The following is a 6,000-nucleotide window of genomic DNA, read 5'->3' on the forward strand; positions in this document are numbered from 1 at the left end:
ATCTCAGGGAGATCCCCTAGCTACAGTCTTGTGCCTGTACAGATCAGGGGTGTACATAAACAAACCAGGCACATTCTGAGAAGGGACATACACAGTTTAAAAGTGATTATACGACATAACCTATCAATCAGAACAGAACCATTCTCATTGTGCCCAGTAGGAACCAAGTTCCTCCTTCTCCTGGATCCTTCCAAGCAAGCCCTCAGTAACGCTTGGGCCCTTGAGCACTTCCTTGCCAATGTAAGGCTCACTGCTCTTTTGTAGTGGATTCTGGCCTGTGCTGTAGCTTTGCTTTGAATAAAGCTTCCTCAATACTTTGCATTAAGTGTGGGCTTTTATTTATTTATTTATTTATTTATTTATTTATTTATTTATTTTTTGGTTTTTTCGAGACAGGGTTTCTCTGTGTAGCTTTGTGCCTTTCCTGGAACTCTCTTGGTAGTCCAGGCTGGCCTCGAACTCACAGAGATCCGCCTGGCTCTGCCTCCCGAGTGCTGGGATTAAAGGCGTGCGCCACCACCGCCCGGCTATTTATTTTTTTAATTCTTGGAGTAAGGAGACAGGAACATGGAAGCCCCTGACCCAGATCCTGAGCATCAGCGATAACAGCACTGTGAGGAGAGAGCTGTCTTTTTTTTTTTTTTTTTTAACATAATTTCTTTATTGAATCTTTGGGAATTTCACATCCTGCAACCCAATTCTACTCACTTCCCAGTCCCTCCATATCTTCCCCTCCCTGCTGAAGCAGCCTCTCCAATGAAAATAAAAAACAAACAAACCAAACCAAGCAAACAAACACAAACACAAAGAGACAAACAAACAAAAACTCAAAAGAACAAAAACAAAACAACAAAAAATCCTCTTTGCTCCTCCATCCTTCCCGCCTCGCCAACACCTCTTCATTCGTCCTGGTGGCGTTGGGAGCTGTGGTGTGTCACACAGTACACCCTTTGGTCCAATCAGCTTCACTGGCAAATGTTCACTGCAACGAGGCACTGGTCTGGTTCAAGGCCTCTGGTTTCTGGCACACCATCATCACTGGATCCTCACCCAAACTCCTCTGGAATATCCCACAGCCGCCCCAAGTCATGAAGATCCTGTGGTTATCGTTCCCCAGGACCAGTCCCTTCACAAGCTCCAGCAGGTCCTAGATGGGGTAGATGTTAGAGTGGACCAATCCCAGGCCCAGCTGTGGGCCTGGGTGGCAGCTGAGTTGGTCATTCCAGGCCACTGGGGCCACCCCTGTCAGCCAGCTCCCTTATGCCCATGCCCTCAGAGTCAGGAGAGCTGTCTTTCTTTAGATGAAGCCATATTTCCATATGGGTATCTGATGTGTGTCATCCCCTCCCTGCCCCTATTATGAAGAAGGGCAATTGTCATGATATGAGCAGCCCTTTGGAGAGGTCTGTGTGACAAAGAATGTAAGTGTTTGTCCAGTAGCTGGTGAGAAGCTGAGGCTTGCTGATGTAAACTAGATAGTGTGGCTTCTGGCCCCAGGAGACTCCTCAGATGATTGAGAAACTCATGACGTATCACGTGCAGCTTCAGGAGCCTGGGCCAGAACCATCTAGCTAAACTGCTCCCCCAAACTGAGAAGACGAACCAATTTTGGTGTTTTATGTGGCAAATTTTTAGGATAATTTAGTATCCAATAACAGATAAGTTATTCCAGTCTCAAAAGTAGAGAGAAAATGTGCAGAGACAAAATGGAACAGTGGCTGGGGGAAGAGAGAATAAAGAGTGCTTGTTTGTTTATGCTGTGGATCTACGCTAGACATTTGTGCTCAAACAAGTACTCGGCCACTGAGCTATACCCCCGGCCCCAGGGAGTGTGATGGTTATTCCTCACTGTTAACTTGAGTGCGTTTAGAATCACCTAGGAGACTGGGCATGTCCACTGTGAGGCTGTTTCCAGACAGGTTTAGCTGGAGAGAAAAGACTCGCTCTGAGTGTGGATGGCCCCATGCTGTGGGATGGGGGCCTGGCCTGAATCTAAGGGGCAACATTGGTCTTGCTGCTTCTGGACTATGGATACAATGTGACAAGAAGCCATTCGTGTTCCTGCAGCCATGCCTTTCCCACCACGATGGACTGAACCCTCAGATGTGAGCCGAATAAGTCCTGACAACCTCAAGTGGTTTTGTGTGTGTGTGTGTGTGTGTGTGTGTGTGTGTGTGTGATTTTTGTCGTAACAAGGAGAAAAGTAACTAATATAGGGACTTCTTATTTCACGGTACAAAATTAGAGGAAAATCGTGATGGTTGCCCATCAGCGTACACTTAATGCCCTTGAACCTTACACTGGGAAACAGTTAAAATGATAATATTTGTATTATGTATATTTTACCACAATAAAGAAGAAGTGGAGGGTTGGGGATATAGCTCAGTGCCACAGTGCTTGCCAAGCATGTGTGTGAGGTTCGAGGTTCAATCCTCAGTGCCGAAATCAAAACAAAAGAAAAAACTGAAAGGGAGAGGTGATGGTGTGTTGCTCTTCCAGAGGACCTGAGCTCAGTTCCCACATCTGCATTGGGCAACTCCCAGTACAGTACTGTACCTCCTGTACCTCCAGCTCCAGGGCATTTGATATCCTCTTCTGGGACCCAGGGGCAGCTGCACACAGGTGTACAGGCCTAGACACAGACACATAATTTAAAACAAACAAACAAAACTAAAATAAGTGGAAAAGCTGTGAGGAAGAAAAGATAGTCAAAGCCAATGTTGTGAGAAATAAAATCTAACAGCTGATAAACAGAAGTGCCTTCAGCCACCTGAGATCCAAATAGAGAAAACACTGCAGCCTGATAGAGTCGGCTAGCTAGTTATTTCTCCTCAACCAAACTCTGTTAGTCTGGCTAACTAACCCAACCCAACCCAGAAGTTTGGATTAAAAAATTACCAACAGCTGCATTTGCCTGATGCCATGCAGACCTGACAAAATCATGTTCCCGGTAAACTTTAACACAAACCTGATGTAAAGCACATAAACGAGCTGGGTGGTGGTGGTGCACGCCTTTAATCCCAGCACTTGGGAGGCAAAGGCAGGTGGATCTCTGTGAGTTTGAGGTCAGCCTGGCCTACAGAGTGAATCCCAGGATAGCCAGGGCTACACACTGTCTCTAAACCCTGTCTCAAAAAAGAAAATAGGTGAACATGTGTATAGTCTGTTCAGAAAAAGACAAACATAAGAAGCAGAAGCAGAGACAATAGATGAGGTATGAGATTGAGCCCTCCTGATTATTCAGCCAAAGAGGACGGGGAGGAAGGGGCTTGTGTGAGGTTTAAAGACTGCTCTCTGCATCCGGTAAGGGCGTCTGCCATTCTAGGTCGTCACTATGTACAGGTGATTCACCTGTATGTCTCTCTGTGTACCACTTGTGGGCCTGGCGCCCACGGAGATCAGAACGAGCTCCAGTTAGAGACTGCTGTGAACCACTGTGTGGGTGCTGCTATCAAGCTTGGGCCCTCTGCAAGAGCAGTGTATGCTCTTAACTGCTGAGCTGTTCTCCAGCCCCAAGAACGTGCTAACTGATGGATGGAAACACTCTCTCCACTTGCCATAGCTTTAGCTTTGACCAGGATATGGGTAAGGTGAGTGACAACAGTTTTGATGAGCAAGGCCACAGGTCTTCACACGTCTCCAGCCCCGATAGCCTTGGAGCCAGCCAGATTTGCTATCAGACAGTAATTTTCAAGCTTTTTTAAAAATCTCACCCCAAGAAGAACATTAAGGACATTTCCCAGGGTGATATCAAGCTCACATGAGCACAAAATGAAATGAAGTTGCCACCAGAAAAATGCTCGCCCTTGCTGTGAGCCAGACTCTGACCTCTGCCTCATTCCTTTTTCGGTTTTTAAGTCTTTTATTTTGACGTAATTATAGACTTACGGGAAATTGTAGAAAAGAATCTACCGAGGTCTCTTCCACCTTCCTTCAGTTTCCCCTAATTACAAAACTCTAACGCAGTATCAAAGCCCACTTATGCAATCCATGACAGACTCTTTCCAGCTCTCACCAATGTCACACACACTCACGTGTGTCCACGTGTGTGAAGTTCTCTGCAGCTTTATCATAGGTGTGGTCACGGTGAAGAATTCACCGTCCACCACCACCATGGTCCAGACACAGAGCTTCCCCATCACCTCTAGGGGCTTTCATGCTATCCCGTTAAGCTTAAAGCATCCCACCGTGACCCCAGCAGCCACTAAGACGTTCTCCACCTCTTGAAATACTGTCACTTCGGGACTATTACACACACGAGAACAAGAGTATGGATTCCTTTGAGACTGGCTTCTCCTGCTCCATTGTGTCCTTACGGTCTGTTTCTTGTCCTGTTGCTGGATAATTTGACAGAAGCCAATTAAGGGAGAATGGATTTACTCCAGCTCACAGTTCTGAGACACAGTTCATCACGGCAGGGAAGTTAAGGCTGAAGGGCCTTGCAGCTGGTCACGTCACACCCGCAATCAGGAAGCAGAGGGCAATGGATCCTGGTGCTCAGCTCACTTTCTCTATTTTGTGCAGACCCCTAACCCAGGGAGCGCCCACGCCCACAGAGAAGGTGGAGCTTCATCAATTAACCTGCTCAATAAAATCCCTTACAGGCAGGCCACAGGTGCTCCTGGAGGCTTGTCTCTTGGGTGATTCATGTTTTTAAAAAGTTTTTAAAGACTTTATTATTTTTAATTATGTGTGTGTGTGTGTGTGTGTGTGTGTGTGTGTGTGTGTGTGTATCTATGTGTGGGTATGTGCACACAAGTGTGTGCCGATGCCTGAGGATGCCAGAGGTGTTGGCTCCTCTGGAGCTGGTGTTAAAGGCAGTTGTGAAGCTGCTTTACACAGATGCTTGGACTCAAACCTCTCATCCTTTGCAAGAGCAGTATGTACTCTTAACTGTTGAGTCCTCTCCGGTCCCTCCTAGGTAACTCTTGATCCCATCAAGTTGACAGTCAACACCAGCCGTCACAGGCCCCATCCACATTGTTGAATATATCAGATTCACTTTTATTTGCTTTTTGAGATGGGCTCTTGTGTAGTCCAGGCTAGGCTCAATTTGAGCTCTTCCTGCCTCAGCTTCCTGCAGGCTGGGATTATAGATGTGAACTACCATACCCAGAATTTCATTCATTTTTATTCCTGAATAGTATTCCTTTCCCGTGGTATGGATATACCACCTCCTCAAGGGCATTTTGACTATTTCCAGTTTGGGCTTTCACACGAAAGCTGGGATGAACCTCTACGTAATTGATACATATGTATGTGTGGACAGATTTTCATTTCTTGGGTCATATGGGAAGTATTTTTACTTTTATAAGAGACTGCCCAACAGTTTTGCAGAGTAGCTGTACTATTTTGCATTCACTGGCAGTGAATAAGAGCTCCATTCTCAGCTACATATTGTCTTACTTTTGATTTTAGTTGTCCTAAACCATCTAAATATTTTAGTTGTTGTCAAAGAGAACCTTCGAACCATGGTTTTAATTTCCATTTCCTCGGTGGCTGGTGGTGTTAAATGATTTCTCTCCATTGTATTTTTTCATTAAAAATGTCCTTTGTGACCTGTGCAGTTGATTTAATTACCGGGGAGTTGGTTGGGACCAGTGGTTCAAACTCGGCTGTAGTGGATCCATCATTTCTAACAATGGCGTAGTGTCAGCCCTCAGAGGCCACTTCTTTTTTTTTTTTTTTTGGAGCTGAGGATTGAACCCAGGGCCTTGTGCTTGCTGGGCAAGCGCTCTACCACTGAGCTAAATCCCCAACCCTGTGGCCACTTCTTTGGAGCTAGCTGAGGTGGGGTGTGCCTGTAATCCTAGTGTTGTGAGGGGGAAGCAGGAAGATCACTGTAAGTTTGAGGCTAGCCAGGTGGAGGTAGAGTGTTCCTGGCTGGCCAGGTCTACACATGGAGACTTGTCTCAACACACAGGCAGGCGCTGCAGACCTGTAGTTCCAGCATGTGTGAGACAGAGGCAAGAGGACAGACATGAACTCCAAGCCAGCCTG

Source organism: Peromyscus eremicus, chromosome 3 (assembly GCF_949786415.1).
Source record: "Peromyscus eremicus chromosome 3, PerEre_H2_v1, whole genome shotgun sequence".
Lineage (NCBI taxonomy): Eukaryota > Metazoa > Chordata > Mammalia > Rodentia > Cricetidae > Peromyscus > Peromyscus eremicus.